Below are 6,560 nucleotides of genomic sequence, written 5' to 3'. Positions count from 1 at the left end.
CTGGTCCGAATCTGATCAAACACTAGTAAGAATTAATATTAAATCCTACTTAGTGGCGATAAAAGCAGCAAAACGGCAACATTTTTCCATTCTTATCACGTCCACAGATAACTGCCCAGCCACCCTGTTTAGGGTGACCTGCTCCTTACTTAACCAAGGAGCTGGGAAAGAACCCTTGCAGGGTAGGGCTGAAGAATTTGTTCAGTATCTGCAGGATAAAATCGCTCAGATCCGGACAGGCTTGGACTCTGACTGGGTAGATTCGGGCGAGTCGATGGGGATGAATCTTGTGGAGACCATCTGGGATGAGTTTGATCCTGTGACCCCTGAGGGCATGGACAGGATTATGGGGAGACTCAGTGCTGCCACTTGTGTGCTGGACCCATGTCCCTCTTGGTTAGTCTCAGCTTCCCGGGAGGTGACACAAGGCTGGCTCCAGGCAATTACCAACACTTCGTTGAGAGAGGGGTTCTTTCCCACCGCCTTAAAGGAGGCGGTGGTGAGGCCCCTCCTTAAGAAGCCTTCCCTGGATCCAGCTTCTTTAGCCAACTATCGTCCGGTCTCCAACCTTGCTTTGTAGCGAAGGTTGTTGAGAATGCGGTAGCACATCAGCTTCCCCAGTCTCTGGATAAAGCTGTCTACCTGAATCCATTTCAATCGGGTTTCAGGCCCATACAGCATGGAGACGGCATTGGTCACGTTGGTTGATGATCTCTGGCGGGCCCGGGACAGGGGCTGCTCCTCTGTCCTGGTCCTATTAGACCTCTCAGCGGCTTTTGATACCATCAACCATGGTATCCTACTGCAACGAATCGAGGGGTTGGGAGTGGAGGGCACCGTTTTATGGTGGTTCTCCTTCTACCTGTTGGATCGGTCGCAGTTTGTGTTGACTGGAGGGCAGGGATCGACCCCGAGGCGCATCACTTGTGGGGTGCCCCACGGGTCGGTTCTCTCACCCTCCTGTTCAATATATATATGAAACCACTGGTTGAGATCAACCATGCTTTTGGGGTACGGTATCATCAATATGCTGATGATACCTTTAAAGATCACTCAAATGAGAGATATAAACAAGACTGGAAAAAATGGATTGACTATATACAAAATAAATACGGGACCAAGAAATTCCAGTTAGCCTATGCTTAAGATCAGAAATGATTTAAACTGTTAAAAGTTAGTTCAGTAAGAAGAAGCTAAGGTCAATGTAGAATGTCATTAATTTCTTTATTTCTTTTTTCTCAATAGATTTTAGACTGTGTTAGTTAAAAATCCATACCGTGTACGGGTTCTGGGAAGTCGGGGGGGAAGGGGGAGCGGGTTGGGTGGGTGGAGGGAGGGAGGGGTATACAAAAAAAATTGTACTTCAATGTTTTAATGATTGACGAATGATGAAATATTTGTGTTTTTTAAAAGAAATAAAACATATTTTGAGATCAATATGCTGATGATACCGAACTTTTCATCTCTACCCCAAACCACCCAAACGATGCCCTCAACATGATATCCCAATGCCTGGAGGCTGTGTGAATCTGGATGGGGAGGAACAGGCTCAAGCTTAATCCCTCCAAGACGGAGTCGCTGTGGTTTCTGTCATCTCAATTTGTGCATCTTGTTCCATCTTTGATGATAGGGGGAGAAATTTTAGCCCCCTCAGAGAGGGCCCACAATCTGGCCGTCCTCCTGGATATGCAGCTTAGTTTAGAAGAACACCTGACGGCCGTGACTAGGGGGGCCTTTTACCAGGTTCACCTGGTACGTCAGTTGCGCCCCTTCCTGGATTGGGATGCTCTGTGCACAGTCACTCATGCCCTCGTCCTTTCTCACCTGACTACTGTAACGCTCTCTACATGGGGCTGCCCTTGAAGAGCACCTAGAAGCTTCAACTGGTCCAGAATGCGGCTGCGCGGGTTGCTCCCATGTTACACCCCTTTTAGGCGGCCTGCACTGGTTGCCGGTTGTCTTCCAGGTACCATTCAAGGTACTAATTATGACCTTTAAAGCACTCCATGGCTTAGGGCCAGGGTACCTGCGAGACCACCTACTGCCACCGGTAGCCTCCCACCTTCCAGTGCGATCCAACAGAGTTGGCCTCCTCAGGGTGCCGTCGGCCAGACAATGTCGGCTAGTGACCCCCAGGGCGAGAGCCTTCCCTGTGGGAGCACCTTCCCTCTGGAATGAGCTGCCCCGGGAGCTTCATATAATCCCCGACCTCCGGTCCTTCCAACGCACCCTAAAAGTTGGCTTTTCCAGCAAGCCAGCCTGGCCTGAACAAAACAAAATAAATTATTGATCACTGTTAATTTTAATTCAATTTTTTTTAAAAATTGTCATTGTCAATTTTAATTGGGTTTGGGATACTCTATTTAATTTTTTTTAACTTTTGTATTATGTGTTTCTTTTTTTTTTTTAAATATAATTTTTATTAAACATTATTACCTTTAAAAAACAGGGAGAAAAATACAGCGACATAAATACAACGACATAAGCAAAACAAATCATACATAACAATATAAAGTAAGACATACAGATACAAATGCCGTTTTAAACATACAACCCCCCCTCCCCCCCCCACGGTGACAGTCATTCACAGCCCAGTTTTTTCTTTCTTTCCTCATTATTAGGTCTCTAAGCCACATCTTCTCATTGCAAGATTCAGGGATCTATTACGGTACCTATGTTAACTTTCCCCATTTTAAGTCCCTGCTGTTCTCCTAGTCGCCTACATATACCATAGGTTCCAGCTAAGATAATGTTCTGTTTCTCCTTTGTCCCTCAGCCAACCCGTCATTCTGTCCATTTCTGCACATTCGTAGATCTTTTTAACTATAGCATCTTCCGACGGTATAGTGGTGGATTTCCAAAATTGTGCATAGGTTATTCTTGCGGCCACAATTATATGCAGGCTCAAGTGCCATATTGAACTGCTTATGTTATCTGGTTTGATGCTTAGTAACAGGTTCTCAGGTCTCCATTCAATGTTTGCCCCGGTAACCTCTTTTAACCACTTTTTAATCCTTTTCCAATATTTCGTGGCCTCAGTACAGGACCACCAAATATGATAGAATGTGCCATCCTTTCTTCCACATTTCCAACACAATGGAGATAACCCAGGAAACATCTTGGCTAACCTCGTTGGGGGGAAGTGCCACCTATAAACCATCTTGTATATGTTTTCTTTGAATGCAGTAGATGTTGTAAGTTTAATGGTCTTACTCCATAGATCCCACCATTTGCCCATTTCAATTTCATAACCTAGGTTTCTCTCCCATACTATTAGAAGGCTTTTGTCCATCTCTTCATTAGTATCTTGGCAGGTCAAAAATTGGTAGATCTTCGATAACATTTTTTTGTCTCCACCAAACAAGATCTTATCTAGCCCCTGAGGGTTTGGGTAGATCCCGAAACGTGCCTTATCACTTTTAAACCTGTTTCTAACCTGTAAATATTCCCACCATTCCAAATTCCTTCCCTGTTGCTCTAATTCCATTTTTGTTTTCATGTTGCCATCTTCTGTCATGATATCTTTATATGTTATGTTTCTTGTCCAATTAAATAGACTCGGATGCGTTAAGGCCTCTAATGGTGCCAACCAACACGGAACCCTAAGATAATATTTTTTCCTCATTTTTTCCCAGACCCCCATCAAAATATTCCGAATATAATGTCCCATGAAGTACCTATGGGGGGTGTCTCTTTCTTGCCAGAGGGAGGCATGCCATCCCTGGGGGAGGTCATGTCCCTCTATAGCCAATAGGCGCCTTCTATTCAACATCACCCAATCTTCCACCCATGTCATGATTGCTGCGTTATAGTATGCTTCCCAGTTGGGTACTCCGAAGCCTCCCAGTTCTCTGCGTTTTTGCAAAGTTTGGGCTTTGATTCGTGCTTTCTTGCCTTGCCATATAAACTGTGTCACTATTGTCTCCAAGGATTTAAAAAAAAATTTGTCTAATTTAGTTGGTGCCGTTTGAAACAAAAACAAAAATTTTGGTAATACATATGTCTTGACTGTCGCAATCCTGCCCATCAGAGACAATTGTTTGCTACTCCAATTAGTCATATCTTTGGATACCTGTTGTAGCAATTTCATATAGTTATCTACCTTGATAGAGGAACATCTCTCCATCAGCCAAATTCCCAAATATTGTACTTTGTGGGCCATGTTGATCCCTAACAGGCTTTGTACTTCCCTTTTCTGGTTCAGAGTCATATTTTTAATTAACAGTTTTGTCTTCTCTTTGTTTATACGTAGCCCCGCTATCCTACCGTACTCCTCTATTTTACGTAAAAGTTGTATCCCAGACACCATAGGGTCCTCCAGGATAAAAACAAGGTCATCAGCGAAAGCCTGGACCTTAAATTCCTGAGCTTTAGCTCGTAACCCTTTAATTTGTGTATCGCTTCTCACTATTCTAAGAAGGGGTTCTAATGTGAGGATAAACAGTAGGGGGGATAGCGGGCATCCTTGTCTTGTGCCTTTACCAATCACAATGTCACCCGCCTCTTCTCCGTTTACCAATATTGGCCCGGTTTGTCGTACATAAATTGCCCGAATTGCATTTAAGAAACTTTCTCCAAACTTCATGTTTTCTAGTTGTGACAACATAAAATTCCAATTTATCCGATCAAAAGCCTTTTGTGCGTCAAGAAACATAAAGGCCACTTGTTTATCTGGCCGAGCTTCATAATATTCTAAGGCATCCAAAATAATTCTGACATTGTCTTTCAAATGCCTTGACGGCAGGAAGCCGTTCTGATCAGGGTGTATAAATTTGTTAAGGAAAAATTTGAGTCTATCTGCCAATATAGCTGCAAAGATTTTATAATCCACATTCAAAAGTGAAATGGGCCTATAGTTTTTAATTTGGGTACGGTCAGCTCCAACTTTAGGCAAAAGGGTTATATAAGCCTCGGCCCATGATTTCGGTGCAATAGAATCCGTCAAGACAGCATTAAATATTGCTATCATCTCTTGTCCTAAAATTTCCAAAAAAGATTTATAGATTTCAACTGGCAAACCATCATCGAAACTCATAAATGTTCCTCTCCACGGAAATCTTTAGTAAAAGGCGAAAGATTTATACGATCTGAAGAGAAACCAGAGTATGTGTGTTTCTTTTAATGTCATACGCTGCCCTTGGGAGAAGGGCGGCATATAAATCTAATAAACCTAAACCTAAATCTTTTTTAAAAAAATTAGTAAAGCAAACATTTTGGCAACAGTAGAAAAGTAATTGTGAATTGTGATTGTTATGGACGGACGGACGTTGTTAAATTTACATGTTTCCACATGCTCACAGGGGATTGGTTGCCCAAACCATGGGAAGTCTAAACAACTGTCATTGGCCAGCTGATCTGCCAGAGCTCCTTAAAAGGTGAGCTGGAAGACCATTACGTATCATCTTCTGCCCCCTTGGTGAGCCGGAACAAGTTTTACCACCTGCACCAATGGGAAGGAGAGATGGTGAATGATTTCGTGGCCAACTTCTGAGAAATCGCAACCCGGTGCGAATTCATCAACCCAGAGGAAATGATGAAGGACTGGATCATCCTAGGAATGAGAGACCTCTCCTTGCAAAAGAAACTGCTGATCAGAAGGGGAGTCTCACTCAAGGATGAGGTCGAGGAACCACGGGCAGCAAGTCATCGGATAACTCGGCAGCGCATGTAAGGAAAACCAGTGGGGTACACCAAATGTTCAGGGAACCCAACTGGGCATCCGAAGTTCTGAACTACGACAATGAAGAGGATGATGCCGCCGCCATCCACTGTGTGTACCCAGAGAAGAGACAAAATGCAAAGGACATAGAGGGCAGGCAGCCACGTTGTCCAGGCTGCATGGGATTCCATTCAAGAGCGGTATGCCATTTCCGGGAAGCCATCTGCCGCAGATGCCACTGGAAAGGCCACATTGCCAAGGCATGCAGCGCAACCCAGCCCACCCCGCCCCAGCCTAGACCCACAGCTCTGCAGGGGAGACCAAACAACCCATGACCCAGCCAACAGCAGAATAGGTGGAGAGAGGAACAGTACCAAGCCCAGAGGGAGATCCATCACACCACTGTGGGCCACTCAGATGCCTACAAAGGGGAGAAGTTCCATGTCACAGTGACCATTGAAAGGGAACCATGCAAGATGGAGCTGGACATAGGATCATATTTTACAATTTTGTCCTGGCAGACCATTAAGAAATTGAACCCGACAGCCAGCAAGAAGCTCCTCAAACCACCAAATGTCTGGCTCAACGACTACCAGGGGAACCGGATCCAAGTCCTAGGAAGAATGGAGGTTGAGGTGGTGTTCCACGAATTCCAGGGCTGTCTACCCCTCATGGTCATTTCCAGCCATTGACCGTCTCTACTGGGAGTGGAATAATTCAAGCCCCTGGGGCTAGACATCACCGGCCTGCATCGAATTTCAACCCATGACCTGGATCGGCTACTGGCAAAGTTCATGGACATCTTCAACAGGGGCCATTTCATTTAACCTAGACCTCCATGTAACCCCCATCAGGCTCAAACCCCAAAGGATCCCCTTTGCTCTATGGCCCAAACTGGATG

The 6,560-nt window shown here is 44.8% G+C and overlaps 1 non-coding gene across 1 annotated transcript; it reads right to left on the bottom strand.

The window, feature by feature from the left end:
* Positions 1 to 4,993: 4,993 nt before the first annotated feature.
* LOC116513614 lies at positions 4,994 to 5,107 on the bottom strand. The gene has a single exon (XR_004256018.1). It is a non-coding gene; the product is annotated as a U5 spliceosomal RNA (small nuclear RNA).
* Positions 5,108 to 6,560: the final 1,453 nt, after the last annotated feature.

The sequence above is a fragment of the Thamnophis elegans genome, chromosome 9 (genome assembly GCF_009769535.1).
Source record: "Thamnophis elegans isolate rThaEle1 chromosome 9, rThaEle1.pri, whole genome shotgun sequence".
NCBI classification, from domain to species: Eukaryota; Metazoa; Chordata; class Lepidosauria; order Squamata; family Colubridae; genus Thamnophis; species Thamnophis elegans.
This window is presented reverse-complemented; position numbering and strand designations above follow the sequence as displayed.